Below are 21,221 nucleotides of genomic sequence, written 5' to 3'. Positions count from 1 at the left end.
CACTCCTGGCTCCAATTAGCTCCGGGAGAAGTCATTAAGCTAGGGCCTCACATACTTTTTCCTCCCTGCACTGTGAATGTTTACATGTTATGTGCAATTAAACCATGGCAACATCTAATGTTTGTGTAGTATTATGTTCAGCAGACTGTGTTCTTCTATTGTTGTGACTTAGATGACATTCAGAGCACATTTTATGCCCAATTCATGCAAAACTCCACGTAATCCCAAGGGGTTCACATACTTTTTCTTGCAACTGTAGCTATTTCCTCCTTATTTTATTAGGCTAGGTTCACACTAGTGCAGTGCAATTTTGATTCAGTTTTCAATCTGATTTTGTACTGCAACTTCAGTTCAACTCTGATACATTTTTGGGCTAGGTTCACACTTTCCCGAAGGTTGCAGCCTGTTTGCGGGTGAAGAAATCGCATATAAGCACCATGATTTGGCACCCCCAGGTATCTCAGCCTGAAGTGTGTCTACGGGAACCGCATTGAAACCACATGCTCAAAAAAGATCATATGGTTTCCCTGTGGCCACGTTTTTAAAAAAGTGCACCCACATTTTCCTGTGGGAAATGTGGGCACAGCGGCCCATTCAAATGAATAGGCTGTGGTGCCCAAGCAAACGTGGGCTGCACAGCCCGCAATAGTGTGAACTTAAGCTAAGGGCTGGTTCACACTAGATGTAGTGCATTTTGTTTTGTATCAAAAATGCATTGGACAGTGGGTTATATGGGTTTCTTCACTGTACTGGAATGCAGCAAAACACATGCAAAATGCACTGGAACGCATATAAACGCATAAAAAATGTATCAGAAAGCACTACAGCAAAAAAAACAAACAAATAAAACCAGGAAACCTTGAAAAAAAGATAAAACAAGAAGGGAAAAAATTCATTGAAATGCTGACATCACTGCAGCCTGGCCATTCAAGCTGCTGAAGTCTTGGAAGACCGGGCAAAGATGGAAGAGCCTGGGACCTGCCGGATCAATCACAGCACTGGAGGGCTCGATTTGACAGGTAAGTCTGCCATAATGTGCTAATATGCTGCGCATACTGACACATGATGACTGAGGCCACCTAGGGGCCCCAAAAAAGTAGAACCGGCAAAAGGCTTTACTATCACTTTAAGGAGCCGGCACACGCCAGTGTCCTAACAACCAGTTACTCGTTCCTGCTGTCAGCAGCACGGATGAATCATCGGTTGTTAAGTAGCCGGCACCCGCCAGTGTCCTAACAACCAGTGACTCATTCCTGCTGTCAGCAGTAGGCATCAGTCATCGGTTGTTACATAGTTACATAGTTAGTCTGGCTGAGAAAAGACAAAAGTCCATCCAGTTCAACCAAAAAAAATAAAAAGTTATAGTCCTATCCGCACAATTGATCTAGAGGAAGGCAAAAAAACCACCAAGGCATGATCCAATTTGCTCCTGCAGAGGAGAAAAATTCCTTCCTGATCCCCCGAGAGGCAATCGGATATTCCCTGGATCAACTTTACCTATAAATGTTAGTATCCAGTTATATTCTGTGTATTTAAGAAAGAATCCAGGACTTTTTTAAAGCAATCCACTGAGCTGGGCAGAACCAACTCTTGAGGGAGTCTATTCCACATTTTCACAGCTCTCACTGTGAAGAAACCTTTCCGTGTTTGGAGATTAAATTTCTTTTCCTCCAGACGTAAAGAGTGCCCCCTTGTCCTCTGTGATGACCTCAGGGTGAATAGCTCTACACCGAGTTCACTATATGAATCACTGATGTATTTATACATGTTGTCAGCAGCAGGGAGGAGTCATTGGTTGTTGAGGAGCCATAACCCGCTGGAGTCCTAACAATGTTGAGTCATCCTTGCTGTCAGCAGCAAATCTAAACAAATGAACTCTTCAGGGTCTGGTATGGATTTTGAAGGGACCCTGCACCAAAAAAAACATAAAAAAATGTGCCCTCACCAAAAAAAAATGATCATATCATTCAGTGATGCAGATCCTCACAACACCTCCCCCTCACATCCCCAGTCCCCATTGCACTTACCTCCTTGGTTGATCATCTTCTGCAACCCATACCTGCCCCAGTAGTGGTCCACATATTTGAAAAACGTGCTTTTCTGAGCCCTTCCTTGTTTCGGGACCCCACCCTGGAAGAGCACAAGCTCAGACAGATTCTCATTGGTCAGTGCGGTCACAATCCGGTGCTAACCAATGCCCACTTACCGTTGGGAGCCATATGATACTACACAGCAGGCATGGGTGACAGAAAACCCAAGGAGGTAAGAAAGCAGTAGATACTCCTCTACAGGCTCCAATTCTCACAGCACCAGCGATGACAGGATCTAGTTCCCTGTAATCTTTGGCCATTGGATAAAAGACCCTTCAAGCACTCCAAAAAAAGTAATGGGAGCTGCTTAAAGTTTTCAAAAGACTTAAATCTGTTTATTACTTGATCCAACAATCAGACCAGTCCATGCTGATGCGTTTCACTCAGTAGGGAGCTTAATCATAGGGTCTAGGATCATCCAAGGAAGTAAAGTGCATTGGAGATAGGGGGTGTGAGGATGGTGTTGAGAGTTAAATGTAAAAAAAAAAAGTGAACTAACCCACGTGGATTTAAAAAATATTCTTCCCAAATATATTGACATATGTTTGAATATGGTTGAAATGCTACAATTTGGGCTATATTCAATATATTTCAATAAATATATATATATTATTATTATTATTATACAGTATTTATAAAGCGCCAATAGTTCACTCAGCGCTGTACATTACAAAGGGGGACAGAACATGTGACAGAACAATACCAATACAATGCAAAACATGAGGGGATCGAGGGCCCTGCTCTTTGGAGCTTACAATCTTACAATATATATACACTGTATGTTGAAATGCGTTTTTATTACAAAATATATGAAAAATATTTTTGAAAATACATTTCAAATATACTGTATGCCTTTAAAAATACAAATCATTTTTTACATTTTTGGAGTGCGTTTGCAAATATATATAAAAATATGTTAAAATTAGTTTTTCATATATTAAAAAAATCCGTAGAATATATTTAAAAATATATATTTTTAAAAATATGTTTTTTTAAAATATATTCTTCAAATGTTTTACATATATTTGTAAATGCATTCCAAGAATGTAGATTTGTATTTTTAAACACATACAGTATAATTGAAATATTAAAAATATTTTACAGATATTGTAATAAAAATGCATTTCAACATGCAGTATATATATATATATATTGAAATATACTTTGAAATACATTGAATATGGCCACAATTGTAGCATTTCAAATATATGTCAATATATTTGGGAAGAATATGTTTAAAATATATTTCAAATATATTTTTCTTCCATATGGGAACGCTTTAAGCTCTCAGAGGGTCAATCTAGCAGCCAGGCAAGTAGCATTTTCAGAAGAAATGCCAGCAATGGCAGCCATGATTTTAATTTGGTACCTTTAAACTCAATAAAGCAATATCTTTTTTTCCATGAGGTTAGAAGCATCTCCAGTGTGCACAGCAGCCAGGAACTCGGCAATTACTACCATCCATCATCCAGTCCATGTACAGTGTGTTACCAGAGTAACAGAGCGGTGCGCGGCACTGATCTCTCAGCTCCGGAATAACGATGTAAGACCTCCAGCCTAGATAAAGGGCATTTCTAGTGACTGATTCTGAAGAGAGAGAAATTCTCTTTCTTGATGTGTCGCGATTTGTAGCAGTGACAGTGCACTTAGTGCTTGCCTGAGATCACAAGACGGATCTGCTTCTCTTACAGTAGGAGTATGAGAATATCCACAGCTTTAAAGTGAATGTGAAGTCTTCCGAGTGTTTTTTCAGATATTTGTGTAAACTAAATCATCCTATTAGCACTTATTATTCTAAACTCCTTGATTTGAGATATATTTTGTAATTATATTCATGTGTTCTGTTTCAAACGTTCCTTTATTAATTGACATACCTCCTTAGACCCTGTTTCCACGGTATGGTCACTTGCTGATTTGGCAATATCCACAGGCAGCTTAACTCCTCACTAATACTAAGAAGTTGAATTCAACAGAATTTTACTTCAGCTAATTGCTGTACAGAGTCTTTTGAAGTGTAAGAAGGGCAGTTGCTTTTCCTGTGTCTGTGAATAACTAACACTGAGGGAATGTGGAAAAATGGGGAGGGTCTGGCAAAAACTGAACCATCTAGCACTAAATAGGAGGGAAGGAAAGAGAAGATACCAAAATCACATTGTAAACATGTTGTAGTGGTCAGAAACTGCCACTTGATGTCAGCATATTACAAAGTAGTAACAATGTCATGCAGTTTAATACAAGACATAAACATACATTAAAGTGGGGCAGAGCATCTTACATGGGGAAGCCATTTATGCTCATTACCTACTCAGGCCCTGCTTTCTGCTTTGCAGTGCTACATAATGGTTTAGCCTTTTTGCTCCTTCCCGTAATGTAAGCCCATGAGTCAGCTAACTCAATGAAATCAATGCATTCCCTGTCTGGCTGGTGTTTTATCTCAACAGCTGATGAACAAGAAAGTAGAATGATGGTAGCAAATCATCCGCTCTAAAAAGGAACCATAACGGTTTTACGTCAAGTATATTTAAATTTTTTTTAAGTTTCATCTAAAATATTTGTTTAACAAACATTACGTGCAAAAGTGATGTCATTCATTTCTGTGCGTAATTTGCAGCTTGACCTGAAAAAAAATATTTTTGAAAAGGGGGTCAGTAGACAGAGATACATCAATATATGGAAATTATTATTATACAGTATTTATAAAGCGCCAATAGTTCGCTCAGGGCTGTACATTACAAAGGGGGACAGAACATGTGACAGAACAATACCAATACAATGCAAAACATGAGGGGATTGAGGGCCCTGCTCTTTCGAGCTTACAATCTAGGAGGGAGGGGATGGTGGCACAGGAGGAGATAGCTGTGGGGGATGGAGTGGTAGGAAGAGTGGAGGAGGTCGGCAGATTAGCAGGGGGTGGGGTAGGCTTCCCTGAAGAGATGGGTCTTCAGGGTGCGCCTAAAGGAAAGGAGAGGAGGTGATAATCTGATGGGTTGGGGCAGGGAGTTCCAGAGGATGGGTGACACCCTGGAGAAGTCCTGGAGGCGGGCATGGGAGGAGGAGACCAGGGAACTAGAGAGAAGGAGGTCTTGTGAGGAGCGGAGTGTGCGTGCTCGGCGGTACTTGGATATTAGGTCAGTGATGTAGTTCGGGGCAGTATGGTGGACAGCTTTGTACGTCAGTGTTAGGATTTTGAATTTGATCTGTTGCGCAATCGGAAGCCAGTGGAGGGATTGGCAGAGGGGGGTGGTGGAGATGGAGCGGTTGGAAAGGTGAATGAGTCTGGCAGCCGTATTCAGGATCGACTGAAGCGGGGATAGCCAGCGGTGAGGCAGGCCAGTGAGGAGGGAGTTGCAGTAGTCGAGTCGTGATATGATGAGGGAGTGGATGAGCTGTTTAGTGGTTTCTGGGGTTAGGAACGTGCGGATTTTGGCAATGTTGCGGAGGTGGAGTCTGCACGAGTTTGTAAATGAAAAGGAACTTAAAACCCAAATTAACATGTTGTTCTGTTTAAAATACTGCTTTATGCATTGACATACTTCCTTAGACCCAGTCTGTTCAGACTGTATGGCCACCTGCTGACTTGGCACCATCCACAGGCAGCTTAACTTTTCAATAAAATACAGAAGTTCCAACTCAATTTTACTTCAGACCATTGCAGTAAAGAGGATGTTTTTCCAGCCTTATTAAGTAGTCATAGTTCTACAAAGCAATAACAATCTAATGCAGTTTAACCTCATCCCGCCCGGCCTATGGCCGAATGGCGGCCGGCAAAATCCCTCACCTTTCCGGGTGGACGCCATATGGCGTCCTTTCGGGCATGTGCAGTTTGCATGCCTGCAGAGCTGCACAGTGGTACAATCTGTCACCGGCCGTGTACCTCGGACACGGCCGATGACAGACCTGAGTACCGGCCCCGTTGCCGGTACCATGTGACAGTTGTATACAATGGATGGCTTCATTCATGCCATCCATTGTATACTAGTTTGTCTAGCTGTGAATGGTCACAGTAATCACATGCACAAGCTGGGCCAATCACAGCCCAACTGTGTCATATGATTAGCTGTGGCCAAATCACAGCTAAGCACAAAAAAAAAAATTCTGAATAAATCAATGTCATTCAAGTAAATGCTTGCTTATAGCAAAGTAATTCTTTGCTATAAGCAAATTGTGTTAAAAAAAAATACTGATCATTTCCCCAAAGTAGTACAATGTTACTATGGTAACATTGTACTACTTTGGTCATAGTGAAATATGCAAAACAAATCTTAAAAAAAAATGTAATAAAAAAAATTAAAAATAATTTTAAAAAATTATAATTTTTTTTTTCATACTGTCACCAGTCAGTGTCCCTGATCACCGCCATGCCAGTTATATGATGACGCTGTACTGCACTGGTGACAATATGTAAAAAAAATAGTGAAAATAATTTTTTTAATTTTTTCATTTTCCGAAAAATTATGACAAAAAAAATACAACTTCAAAAAACTCGCCATGTCTCTTATGAAGTATGTCGGACTGTCTACTTTGCAAAAAGTGGTCATTTGGGGGATATCTGTACTGCTCTGACATTCTTGGACCTCAAGAAATTAGATTGGCTGTCAGTACTTCAGGATTGATCAATAATCAGATATATCCCATAGTTTGTGAACTCTATATCTTTCCTACAAACTAAAAAATACATCCTAATTTGGGTTATTTTCACCAAAGAAATGTAGCAGAATACATCTTGGCCTAAATTTATGAAGAACATTTATTTATTTGCAAACTTTTATAACAAAAACAAAGAAAAACGTGTTTTCTTTTTCAAAATTTTCAGTCTTTTTTTGTTAATTTTTTGTTTTTTGATGCAGTGGTGTAAAGCATGCTGCCACTGGACTCTAGAGCAGTGGAGACGTGTTCTCTGGAGTGACAAATCATGCTTCTCTGTCTGGCAATCCAATGGACATGTCTGGGTTTGGCAGTTACCAGGAGAACGGTACTTGCCTGACTGCATTGTGCCAAGTGTAAAGTTTGGTGGAGGGGGGATTATGGTGTGGGGTTGTTTTTCAGGGGTTGGGCTTGGCCAACTAGTTCCATTGGCGGGATCTCTTAAGGTGTCAGCATACCAAGACATTTTGGACAATTTTATACTCCCAACTTTGTGGGAACAGTTTGGGGATGGCCCCTTCCTGTTCCAACATGACTGCGCACCAGTGCACAAAGCAAGGTCCATAAAGACATGGATGAGCGAGTCTGGGGTGGAGGAACTTGACTGGCCTGCACAGAGTCCTGACCTCAACCCGATAGAACACCTCTGGGATGAATTAGAGTGGAGACTGTGAACCAGGCCTTCTTGTGCAGGATCAGTGCCTGACCTCACAAATGCACTTCTGGAAGAATGGTCAAACCTTCCCATAGACACCCTACTAAACCTTGTGGACAGCCTTCCCAGAAGAGTTGAAGCTGTTATAGCTGCAAAGGGCGGGGCCAACTCAATATTGAACCCTACAGACTAAGACTGGGATGCCATTAAAGTTCACATGCATGTAAAGTCAGGCGTCCCAATACTTTTAGCAATATAGTGTATGCAGCCATGGCACCATGAGGCTGTGTGCTGAGAGTGCTTATTGCACGCTCCCAACTGGCTGTGCTGTCAGTGACAGCTCTTGGTCAAGACATCTGATCAGGAGCCAATGGCTCCTCACAAGACCGCTGTGAACGCCAATCAGAAGCTGCATTGCCTCCCGGGATTTAAAGCTAATATAGATAGCCATCAAGGGGTTAGGCTATGGTCCCACCACTCTGGATGCAGAGTAGTATCTCATTCATCTAAATAACTGTGTGTTTTTGGGCTGGATGGCTAAACTGGCAATGGCATTACTGGTAAGTTCTCCTTTATTTCCATTGTAATCACGTCATTGTTTACTAATAAAGTTTCACTTCTCTTCGATGCATCCTGGTGGTTCCTCTCTCTCGTTCGGCTTCAGTTTTGGTTGGGAATCACTTCACATCAGTCACAGAAGTGATAAAATAATATGAAAATGATGAACATAAATGCTTTTCCAACCCTTCAGGTGACTTCTGTAATCCATTTTTTTCCAGTCCCCAACTATTCAGTAAATGTATCTGAGTGCGTATATTGTTTGCTCAATAGATCTTCAAAGGGCTGACTGGTCTTAATTAAATGCAGAAATCTTTGTGACAATGTCTTCTCAGAAGGAACCACCAGATCTGGGCCATGCTAGATGCTGAGCCCCAGGGGCCTGCTACCCCCCCCCCCCCCAGGTCTACATTATAAGCCAAAGGTTTGTGACCATCACATCTACATGACATTGTTGGACATTCCATTCTAAAACTACATGGCCATTAATATGAAGTTCTTCAATCTACGAGATTTTGCAATATGTCTGGGAATTTATGCCCATTGAGCCAAAAGAAGATTTGTGCAGTCAGGCACTGATGCTGGATGAGAGAACCTGGCTTGCGATCAGCATTCCAATTCATCCCAAAGGTATGCTAAAGCAGCCTTACTCAACTGGGGTGCCACTGCATCCTGGTGTGCCACCTGGGGTTGTCAGTGGTGGTGCTCTGCTTCTGGAATTTTTTCACGGCATCATGGGTTTCTATGGTGCAGACAGGCCAGTCACCAGCACCATAGAAACATGGAAATACATCACGTTAATCCAGGGCCAAATCTAGGGGGGTGCTGGGGTGGGGTGGGCTGTGAACCCCCCCCCCCCCCCAAGATTTTAGTTGTGCCACACACCCCAGGTCTCTGAAAGTGCATTCACTGATCCATGAACCGGTCTGATGGGGACAGTTGATGTGCTGGGCACCCTGATATAAGGAGGCAGTCTGATGGTCACTCTGATGTGAAGGTGGGCTCTGATAGGGATAACTGATATAAGGGGGCACAGGCTCTGTTTATTCACCCTAATCTAATGACAATCTAATACATACTAGTGTTTCCCCGGTTGTGACACTGTGTGACAGACTGTCAGTGGCTCACACACAGTGTTGACATTATGCCCCTTGACTTTTTTTTACTGCACCCCCAGACCAGATACAGTTGTGTTCAAAATAATAGCAGTCAGACATCACTAACCTGATCAATCACTGTTTTTGGTAGAAATGATATTTCTACATGGAAAATAATTTACTAGCAGGTGTAGTAGAGTAATAGAAATCCAACAGACCCAACAGTCGTGACATGCATGCTGCTGATTCTGTGTAATTGAATCACTAATTGAAAGGGGCATGTTCAAAATAATAGCAGTGTGGAGTTCTATTAGTGAGGTCATTCATTCTTTGAAAAACAGGTGGCAATTATTGCCCTTATTTAAGGAAGGAAGGCAGCAGATGTTGTACATGCTGGTTACAGTGCATTTCTCTCTGAAATTCTGAGGAAAATGGGTCATTCCAGACATTGTTCAGAAGAACAGCGTACCTTGATTAAAAAGTTGATTGGAGAGGGGAAAACATATAAAGAAGTGCAGAAAATGATAGACTGCTCAGCTAAAATGATCGCAAATGCTTTAAAATGGCAACCAAAACCTGAAAGACGTGGAAGAAAGCGAAAAACTACCATTCGATTGGATAGAAGAATAGCCAAAATGGCAAGGACTCAGCCAACAATCACCTCCAGGAAGATCAAAGAAGGTGTAAAGTTACCTGTGAGGACTGTTACAATTAGAAGACACCTATGTGAAGCCAAGCTATCTGCAAGAAGCCCCCGCAAAGTCCCACTGTTGAAAAAAAGACATGTGCTGAAGAGGTTACAATTTGCCAAAGAGCACATTGACTGGCCTAAAGAGAAATGGCGCAACATTTTGTGGACTGATGGAAGTAAGATTGTTCTTTTTGGGTCTAGTGGGTGGAGACAGTTTGTCAGATGACCCCCAAACACTGAATTCAAGCCACAGTACACTGTGAAGACAGTGAAGCATGGTGGTGCAAGCATCATGATATGGGGATGTTTCTCATACTACGGTGTTGGGCCTATTTATCGCATACCAGGGATCATGGATCAGTTTGAATACATCAGAATACTTGAAGAGGTCATGCTGCCTTATGCTGAAGAGGAAATGCCCTTGAAATGGGTGTTCCAACAAGACAACGACCCCAAACACACCAGTAAACGTGTAACATCTTGGTTCCAGACCAACAAGATTGACGTTATGGAGTGGCCAGCCCAATCCCCGGATCTTAATCCAATAGAAAACTTGTGGGGTGACATCAAAAATGCAGTTTCTGAGGCAAAACCAAGAAATAGAGAAGAACTGTGGAATGTAGTCCAATCATCCTGGGCTGGAATACCTGATCACAGGGGCCAGAAGTTGGTTGACTCCATGCAACACAGATGTACAGCAGTTCTCAGAAACAGTGCGACTACAACCAAATATTCATTAAGTGATTCAAAGGAAAGCAAAATCTTCAAACATTTTTCAGTTTATATAGTGAATGTTTGAGTTTGTAAAGAAGAATACAAAAACTGCTATTTTTTTGAACAGTCTAATATTCACTTTTTTTCAATTTTGTTTAGAGGAGCAACACAAATTTGATATATTTTTCTTCATGTTTTGATTTGGAATAGAATGTGTAGTGTTCCCAATGCATTTGTGTGTATGGAAATAAAAGCTATTAGAAGGATTTTGAGCTTTATTCACTTTTTTCAACACACTGCTATTATTTTGAACACAACTGTAGGCTACATCCTGCCCTGCATTAATCCAGGATGGATGGCATTCAGGAAAGCCCCAGCACTCATATGGGGTTGGAAGTCCACCTCCGTTTAGATCTGCTCTGCCTACTGCTAAGCTACCACAGCCATACTGGGATGAAGATAGGACTCTTTTGTGAAAGGAAAAGGAGGGAGACTGTGGACTTTGATGTAAAAGGGAGGTGGATGACTGAGGACGCTGATGCGAAAGAATGAAGGGGAACTGTGGACTCTGATGTGAAAGGATGAAGGGGAACTGAGGACTCTGATGTGAAAGGATGAAGGGGAACTGAGGACTCTGATGTGAAAGGATAAAGGGGAACTGAAGACTCTGATGTAGGCTGTGACTCAGAGTTGCCATGTGCGGGCTGCTTAGGATGATATCCTCATCATAATTAGAGTGTCTCCTGCCTTTCCAGTGTGGAGCTGAAGCAAACCGCTTTATCCTTCCTCGTGGGCACCGCGCCCTATGGAGACGCCGAGCGTAATGATGTCATCACATTGACGCGTTTTGTCCGCCAATCACCGCAGACTTCGTCAATGTGATGACATCATTACGCTCGGCGTCTCCATAGGGCGCGGTGCCTGTGCCCCCTTATATCAGTTATCCCTATCAGAGCCCACCTTCACATCAGAGTGACCAATTATGATGAGGATATCATCCTAAGCAGCCCGCACATGGCAACTCTAAGTCACAGCCTACTTCCACCGTTGGCAAGTTTATAGCTGTTTGGCTTAATTAGGCTTTAGTGCTATCAATATAAACAGGTAACATACCCTCACACTTTTGGAAACCCTGTGCCTATTTACCTCATTTTGGTGAATTTTTTGAACTCCTATTGGAGGAATACCTGTATACTATGCTTCATATGTGCTGTGGCATGCTTCTACAGTAATATATATATTTTTAAGGAACCGTATTACTATCTCACTACTGAGCAATTTTTGGAAACCCAGATTTGGGTCTATATATTCATATATACATAGACTGTATTTACCAGTCTGGACTTTACATATCAACTACCTGGCTGCCCACCCCCATATTCACTTTTTCATCCAGACCTGATCTTACTTCAAGTGAGGAGGAGTTCCCTTGATCTTTTGTATGAATCATATACTACTGTGGATACATTTCCATTTGGGGTGGCTATCCAGGAAGGCCATATATCCATCCTTCCATGATGGTCAAGTTTATGAGAAGGAGGTCATTCTATTCACTGTGGTGGTCACCAAAACAATTTTTTGAAGAATGTTCCCCTTATGCAGATATCACATGGAAAATATGGAAACCCTTTGATCTAGTAGTTAGGAACTTCATTGCCTTATGTGGATTCCTGATTGCCGAATACTATTGGATCTGGAGATGCCGAATGTTTTTAATTCAGTGATTTTATAATGACTTGTTTACCATGTCTCTGTCTAACCTCCATATGATCCATCGAATAAAACTTGTTTGTAAATACTTATAATATTACTCTGCTTGGATTTTCTACTAACCACTCTGTGTGAGCAGTATTGCACTTGTCATACTGCTATGTTTTATGTTAAGTATTTGGGTTTATAGATCCACACTAATCATTAGTGAGACGGAGATATTTATATGACACATATTTACGTGTCATGTTAGGTGGCTACCCCTTCCCCTTTTTTTTCCAAGTTTACTGAGGACCCTGATGTGGGAAAGGAGAGAAATTGAGGACTCCAATGTGAAAGGGGAAATTAAGAACTCTGATGTGTAACTATGGGGGGGGGGGGGGGGATTGAGGGCTCTGATTTGAAGGAGCAGGGAAAGATGTGCTGGGGGCTCTGACAAGGGACAGAGGGGAAATTCAGGATTCTGAGGAAAAGATGGATTGAGGACTCTGATGTGTAAATGCGGGGGGATTGAGGACTCTGATATGTGAAAGCAGGGGGATTGAGGACTCTGATATGTGAAAGCAAGGGGATTGAGGACTCTGATTGGAATGGTCAGGAAAGGGTTTACTGAGGGCCCTGATGGAGGACTCTTATGAAAAAAAGGACTGAGGACTATGATGTGTGAACTTAGGGGGATTGAGGACTTTTGGTGTCTGGTATGAAGCAGGGGGGTCTAGGGACTCTAATGTGAAAGGTAAAACGAGTGAGGACATTGATGAGGAGGATGACGCTCTTCAATACTCTCCTAATAAACACAAAGTATGAAAGCAAACCTTTATTTTTTATCCTCTCCACACCCTGTTAAAGGTTGGCTCCGCCTTTCTTACCATGTTACCATGCGTTGCAGGCTCCTATGCAAACAAACAATAAAAGTACATTCCCCCCCCACCCCGATATGTTTGCATTTATTTGCAAAATGAGAACCTTTAAATCCTTCTGTTTTTAGATGAACTTTGCTCATGTTCATCCAGATTTACTGTGAAGTACGTGACTGCCCCCTACAGGAAATATATATAACAGCAGCAGAATGATTTGTAGTAGATGGCAGTGCACACAGGAATGCTGCTTTGGCCTATTAGTTGATGTGGAATATTTCATCTAAGACATAATAAGACATAGGTGGCCAACAACCAGTTTACTGATCATTCACCAAACATTCATTGTTGAACGTCTAAAGCATTTTCACTCTAATTATAAAACACATTCAGCCTGGGTTCACATATGTGTTGGTGCGGTACATCACGTGATTCGTACAGGAACTGCACCACATTCCTATGCAAATCACATGCGAATTCTGTGCGGTGCGATTTGAGCCATACGTTATGTAAGGCTCAAATCGCACCGCATCCGCACCAAAAAAGGTGCAGGACCCTTTGTTTGGTCCGCACTGGAATCAGATCGCATGGGTATTCACACCTATGCGATCCGATTCTGCACATCGCACCACATTGTGCGAACTGATTTCGGGGTGTTGTTAACTTAACATACACACCCGCAGCTGTTCGCATAAACCGGGTGCAATTGTAAGACATATGTAAAGTCACTCTGCACATGCTCAGTTTGGTGTGTATTGCTAGATAGGGTTTTTTTTTCTTGTGATCAGCACAGGGCCAATCAGCACTTTCCAGACAGGGTCCTGCATCTTCCTAGAGCAGAATGAAAACTCCTCCAACAATCTTTAACATGTGCTCGGCTCGACACTGATATAAGTCACAAGACTGCTCTAACTGCTGATGAGAAAAGGTATTTAGCAGTTTATATTTACTAAATTAATTGCATTTCCATGTTGTGTGTACTGTGAGAGACCAGATATAGTGAATGCAGGGTCCAGGGAGACCAGATATAGTGAATGCAAAGTCCGGGGAGACCAGATATAGTGAATGCAGGGTCCGGGGAGACCAGATATAGTGAATGCAGGGTCTGGGGAGACCAGATATAGTGAATGCAGGGTCCGGGGAGACCAGATCTAGTGAATGCAGGGTCCAGGGAGACCAGATATAGTGAATGCAGGGTCTGGGGAGACCAGATATAGTGAATGCAGGGTCCGGGGAGACCAGATATAGTGAATGCAGGGTCCGGGGAGACCAGATATAGTGAATGCAGGGTCCGGGGAGACCAGATATAGTGAATGCAGGGTCCGGGGAGACCAGATATAGTGAATGCAGGGTCCGGGGAGACCAGATATAGTGAATGCAGGGTCCGGGGAGACCAATATAGTGAATGCAGGGTCCTGGGGAGACCAGATATAGTGAATGCAGGGTCCGGGGAAACCGGATATAGTGAATGCAGGGTCCGGGGAGACCAGATATAATGAATGCAGGGTCTGGGGAGACCAGATATAGTGAATGCGGGGTCCGGGGAAACCGGATATAGTGAATGCAGGGTCCGGGGAGACCAGATATAGTGAATGCAGGGTCTGGGGAGACCGGATATAGTGAATGCAGGGTCCGGGGAGACCAGATATAGTGAATGCAGGGTCCGGGGAGACCAGATATAGTGAATGTAGGGTCCAGGGAGACCAGATATAGTGAATGCAGGGTCCGGGGAGACCAGATATAGTGAATGCAGGGTCCTGGGAGACCAGATATAGTGAATGCAGGGTCCGGGGAGATGTTGCGGAGGTTGAGGCAGCATGATTTGGACAGGGATTGGATGTGGGCCTGAAAGGATAGTTCAGAATCCATAGTAATGCAGGCCATACATGGGTCAAAAATCGGCCGATTTTTCGTCCGAAAATAAAATTGGCCGATTTTCGGATCCTTAGTGGGTTAATAGGTTGGCCATTTTTCGGTATTTTGTCAGATTTTTTTTATCGGCAAAGTTTGAAAAAAAGCGGCCGATTTTGCCATCCAGACAGGGAGGAGGACTGTTAGTAAACAAAGCAGCCCTCCTCTCCATTGGAGATCTTGGTAATCAATGGGTGCCAGCGGGGAATCACCGGCCGGGACCCAGTGATTGACAGCTTCGGCCACGAATGGTGGCGGGGGAAGGGTGCACATGTTTCGCACACCCCCCCACCTGGAAAGACAAATTCATATATATACAGTATATATCTATAGATATAAATATATATACGTAATTTTGCGCACCCCTGCTGCCCTGGCTGTAGCATTATATCTGCTATAGGGTGGCGGGGAAGCGGTTAATAAAGCAAATGTTTAAATATAGAACACTTGATAAGTTCATTCAAATTAAAAAAAAATGAAGCTAGTATGTAAATGGAGTCCCTGCTTTCATTAATTTAGTCTCATAGGATAAGCAGGAGATGGGAAATAAACTACATAATTAAAAGGCAGCTAAATTGCCAGTTTTATCCCAGCAAAAGTAAACAGACATCTTTGCATGTATCATTCACATCCATGTGTGGAGCACTCTAATTTTCTGAGAGTGGATGTACTCTTAGCATTTAAAGTATATTTAAAGACAAACTACAAACATTTGGGGATTTTATAAATACTTTAACTTATCTTTGTAAAAAATCTGATAGGCTGGGGAGGAGTCAAGGTCTGTGTGTGTTTTTTTCCTTCTTGGGTGTTCCCATTGAGAAGATTTCTCCTTACTTCCATTCCTGACGTCCACCAAGGTGTTACTGGGAGCCTACCTTCCTGTTCTCCCTCTGAGGAGCTTCCTTATTAAATTCCTGCAGTACAGAGTGTGAACTTAGCGATCATGTAGTGGATGGCCGCCATACTGGTCCAATCTTTTGTAGCACCCTCCTAGCATAAGATGCTAGGCACATTTAGTTTATGGCTCTTTCTGTAGTCAAGGAGCACTGGTTGAATGTTTTGGTCTGTTTACGATTTCACAGGCTGGGAGTTTGATTGCTTCCCTGTGCCTCCAGAAGAAGCTTCCAGAACATAGAGAGGGAGATTCAAAAGACCAGCCTGAATATTTATAATGCCCTGGCCAATCCACGGAGATGAGTGTCCAAAAGGAGGTTGATAAATAGTCTGAAGCCTGGAGAGACTGTCCTCTCTCCCCTGGAGTGTTCCAAGCCCTAGGGGGCTGCTGCCCCTGAGGCAGCCTGTGGACTGTGTAGCTGCTCTCTGAGGTCTCAGCTGTGACAGACCTGAAGTGATCTTTCTGAGAAGCTGGCTGTGGGACTTCCCCAAAAGAGATCGGGTCTGGTGAAGGATTGTGTCCCTCACCGGATTATGTCTGAAAGAAGGTGGCAGCTGTCCTGGGGACTTGTTAATAATGACCCTGAATTGATTCCTGGTAACTCTGGGTGCTTTTGGCATACAAGTGCCAGAGGTAGCATAACTGAGACAGCTCCCATAGGTCTCAGAGTACTGTCTATTCCCCTGTTCTCAGCAGAATCCTGGAGTGGGAGCCTAGAGAAGAGTGTCTTCCTGTTACTATTTAAGGAGTATCCCATGCCCTAACCCCTGGGCCTACTGGGATGTAATGTGTGGGTATCCCAGGAGACTGGGGGTACCTGTTGTGTTCTTCCCACCTAGGCAAAAAATCAAGAAGTGTGGGGAGGGGTCCCTGAGACAGTCATCTCCCTGCCCCTTCCTGGAAAATAAGTGTAGCACCCTCTAGTGTGCTACATAGTATAAGCGTAGGTAAATGTATTATGGTATGGCTCATGGTAACTGTGTGAGTCTGTAATTAGGTTTGGTTACTGCAGGTCAGCCTGGGTGACTCAGCAGGTTGGGACTCTATATCCTCCACCTGGTTCTGGAGGACCATGGAACTTCCAGAAGCCAGTGAGTGGAAGGGGTGGAGACCTAAATGAGCATGTTAATGGGAGTCTGACCAATCCTAGGTTTGGAGACCCTGGTAGTGTGGTAGGCTAACCCATAAATATGAGAGAGCCATGCTAGGGGGAGTCGATGGAATATGGAGTGCTGAAGAGGCTGGGAGTGGTCTCCTAGGTCTGGGGAGGGGGGACTGGCCTCACAGGCTGGACTTGCGCTGGCTCAGGGATATCCATTCAGCATTACGGCATGGAAAGGATCAATGTCTGGGAGCAGTGGGAGCAAGGAGGACATAGTGAGTACATCAGCACACATTGTGCCTAACTCTATATCCTTGTCCTGGGAGATCAGAGCAGCCAGGAGGGCTGGTAGTGTCTGCAGGCTGTGGAGCTGGGAGCAGATCTACAGGGGAGAGGAGACATCTCTGCATGTAGTTTGCAACAATCTGTGCTGACTTTCAGAGGGGCTGCGAGTCCATAGCCTATAAGGGGCTTTTGCTATTGATTCGTAAAGATTGACTGCATTCAAGGAGATACAAAGTCCAGGATCTGTTTCTGTACATAGGAAGGAAGTTGTCCCTGTGTATTGATTCAGTCAAGTTGGGTATCCCATAATCCCTAAGACCTCATCTATTTTGCCTAATAAAATAACTAAAAAAAAACCCCAAGGTCTGTTCACTGACTGTGAATGCAAGGGCGAAAATGCATGTTGCTGGCTGTTTGAAGCTTAGGGGGATCCAGAAACACAGCAGCCCTCAAAATGGAAGTGCTACATCAGACAGGGTTGACAATGTGAGACCGTCAATGTCTAGCCTGAAGAGTCACATGTGCAGCCAGGTGCCGGCTATATCATTATGCCATTCAGGAACATTTACAGATGAGACTATGGCTAATCATTTTTCCCCTTTGTGCCCAGTGCTGGGACCTCTACATTACTTCCTGTTGGCAGAGTGGATCCAGGTCATCTGACAACAGAGGATTCTGGGACTTGTAATCCTATAGCCAAAACACACTGTGTTTCTGAGTGCTGATTTTACTACAACTACCAGAGAGCTGGGGAACCAGAAGGTTTCTGGGACAGGAGATATATTCTACAGCAAGGAACTGGCTCTCTCGCTTGGAGTGGGATTCAGAGCTGAACACAGGGGGACTGCCATTCTCCTCCAGAGACAGATTGTTTCCCTACTGCTGCAGCACTCTGCACATCAGTTCAGCACAGCGGTGATGCCGGCCACCACACCAGGATCACATCAGCTTCTCTGCATCAGGACTTTCACAATTCAGTCTTTACACAGACATATCTGCATGGTCCGCTGACAGGCCGTCAGGCCGTAACTCTGCACAGTGGAAACAGTCAAGAGCCTGTGTAAGAACTTGTTCTTAAGAGGCTGTGCTATCCATGGGATTGATGAGCAAGGGGAAGCACATCCTCTTTCTGTCTTTACTCTAGAGACACTGCATGCAGACACCTTTATACCTCAGTACCAGGAGATCTTTGCTTTGAGCAGTACCACAGGTTATCTGTTTAACGTTTTTGAATTACCAGTATTCACTAATGTTTATGGGCCCCACCATTGCTAGCAGTAGACAATGGACACCACCATATTAGGAACATATCATATCATATCATATCACAGAACTCAAGTTGCAATCTCATTTGTACGTGTTAACTGGGATTGTATATCCTAAACCCATTATTTTTGTGGTCTACTTTTTTGAACAAGTCTAATACAGAGATGTTACCAGGGGCAGACTGACAACTCATGGGGCCCCCAGGCAATAGGGGATCATGGGGCCCCTGTGTCCTTGCCCAAACTCAAAAAAACCTATGAAAAAGGTACCAGGGGCATCTCATGGGGCCCCCTACTGACCCCAGGCCCTCGGGCAGTGCCCAAGTTTCCAAATTGTCAGTCCGCCCCTGGGTGTTACTAAAGAATTGTGTCTCTTGCATTATTATCCTATATTGTTGAAATATGTCTGAACCCAGAGTGTCAGAGGTGTCAGGAGGCTTGAAAGGCCATGGCAACCACTGGGGACAAGCATTATAAAGTGGCTTAAAACAACAGAGTGCAGCGCTTAGCACAGTAAAAAAGTCACTAAATAAGTGTCCACAGTGATTCACTGTACAAATGCGAATTCCCACGGCTTCCACTCTGTCAGATAACAGAAATGCGCACTCACCGGAAACGCATGGGTTATGCGCATGTGTGATCATGCATCACAGGCAATGGGTACATCAGTTTACCACTGTAAATGACATCTTGTTTACCACTGTGCATGTGATTGGTCAATCAGCGCTCACATGGTACTGGGGCCACCCACAATGGTACGGTACAGTGAATCGGGTACTGGTACTGGTGGACACAGTGGGCACAGATCATGCCACTGCACACTCCTCCCACATTGGCGCTGCTCCTGTCTGGCCGTTTATGTGGATGGGCCTAATGGGAAGAGGTTAACAACCAGCTAAACCGCTAAATCCTAGCAAAATGCTGGCACACTAAAAGGGAAAAACACTGGAAAACAAACACTTTTTTTGAGCGTTTTTTTATACAGTGTTTTTTTCAGCTGCTAGCGTGCATGGCCTAACTGAACAGCCAACAAAATGACACCAAGCTCATGTACCACTTGAAGTCCAGGACTTCTAAAACCGGCCTAAAGACAGCACGGGTTACAAGCAACCGTTAAGTCTGAGCAGTGGTTGGACATTTAGAATGTGTGAATAGGTTTACCTACATTGGGGTAGATATGTGAAATTCACAAGACTGGCTAAACAGAATCAGAAATCAAAGAGCACATTCCTACATTTATTTCAGCTGTGTATTCACCTGTTTGCCAGCAGTTCCACTGGGGACCCATTGGGTCAGTGACCCTCAATTAATTTGTATATGCATATTTTCAATATATTTACATATTCAAAGGCACCTAAAAAACACATTGCTATGAAATGCATTGAAAATAGCTAAGACGAGAAAGAAGCGAAACAATGCAGTTGCATGGGAAACACTCACACACAGACCCACAATCCAAATCCTGCGGTGATTGCTCCTGTTTGGATCTGCTATTACTAGGCAATCATTGTCCTTGCAGATAAAGTGCTCACTAGAGAGCAGCATATGTCTGTTATACTGTAGTCTCTATTTATTATACTGTATTCTCTATTTATTATACTGTATTCTTTATTTATTATACTATATTCTCTATTATACTGTATTCATTATCTTTTATACTGTATTCTCTATTTATTATACTGTATTCTCTATTATACTATATTCTCTATCTGCTATACTATATTCTCTATTTTACTGTATTCTCTATCTGCTATACTGTATTATCTATTTATTATACTATATTCTCTATCTATTATACTGTATTCTCTATTTATTATAATATATTCTCTCTGTTATACTGTATTCTTTATTTATTATACTATATTCTCTATCTATCATACTGTATTCTCTATTATACTGTATTCTCTATCTGCTGTACTGCATTCTCTATTTATTATACTATATTCTCTATCTATCATACTGTATTCTCTATCTTTTATACTGCATTTTATTATTCATTATACTGTATTCTCTATCTATTATACTGTATTCTCTATCTTACTGTATTCCCTATCTTTTATACTGTATTCTCTATTCATTATACTGTGTTCTCTATTTATTATACTGTATTCTCTATCTATTATATTATATTCTCTATCTATTATACTGTATTCTCTATCTTTTATACTGTATTCTCTATTATACTGTATTCTCTATCTTACTGTATTCTCTATCTTTTATACTGTATTCTCTATCTATTATATTATATTCTCTATCTATTATACTGTATTCTCTATCTTTTATACTGTATTCTCTATTATACTGTATTCTCTATCTTTTATACTGTATTCTCTATTCATTATATTCTCTATCATTATACTGTATTCTCTATCTGTTATGTTGGCTGCAATGGAGACACTGCAGAAAAGCATGTAGTGCGTTTTTGCCGCGTTTTTGATGCATTTTGCGTTTTTTTTCTTGTTGCTAGGCAGATTAAAATGCAAAACGCATCAAAAACAGTCAAAAATGCAGCAAAAACACACTGCATGCTTTTCTGCAGCATCTCCATTCCCACTGAAGTCTATATTACCAAAAATGCAATGTTTTGAGTTTAAAAAAGTCCATGACCCTTTCTAAAAAACGCACTGGGTGAAAACACAGAGATGTGAACGTATCCCATAGGAAATCATGTTAAATGGACTGCTGTGCATTTCCACAAAATGCAAAACACTGCGGAAAACACTTAGGTGTGAACCTAGACTAAGACT

Source organism: Staurois parvus, unplaced genomic scaffold (assembly GCF_062004578.1).
Source record: "Staurois parvus isolate SC_StPar_1 unplaced genomic scaffold, SC_StPar_1.0 ptg000310l, whole genome shotgun sequence".
In the NCBI taxonomy this organism is placed as follows: Eukaryota; Metazoa; Chordata; class Amphibia; order Anura; family Ranidae; genus Staurois; species Staurois parvus.
The sequence above is the reverse complement of the archived record's forward strand: the minus strand, read 5'-3'. Positions refer to the sequence as shown.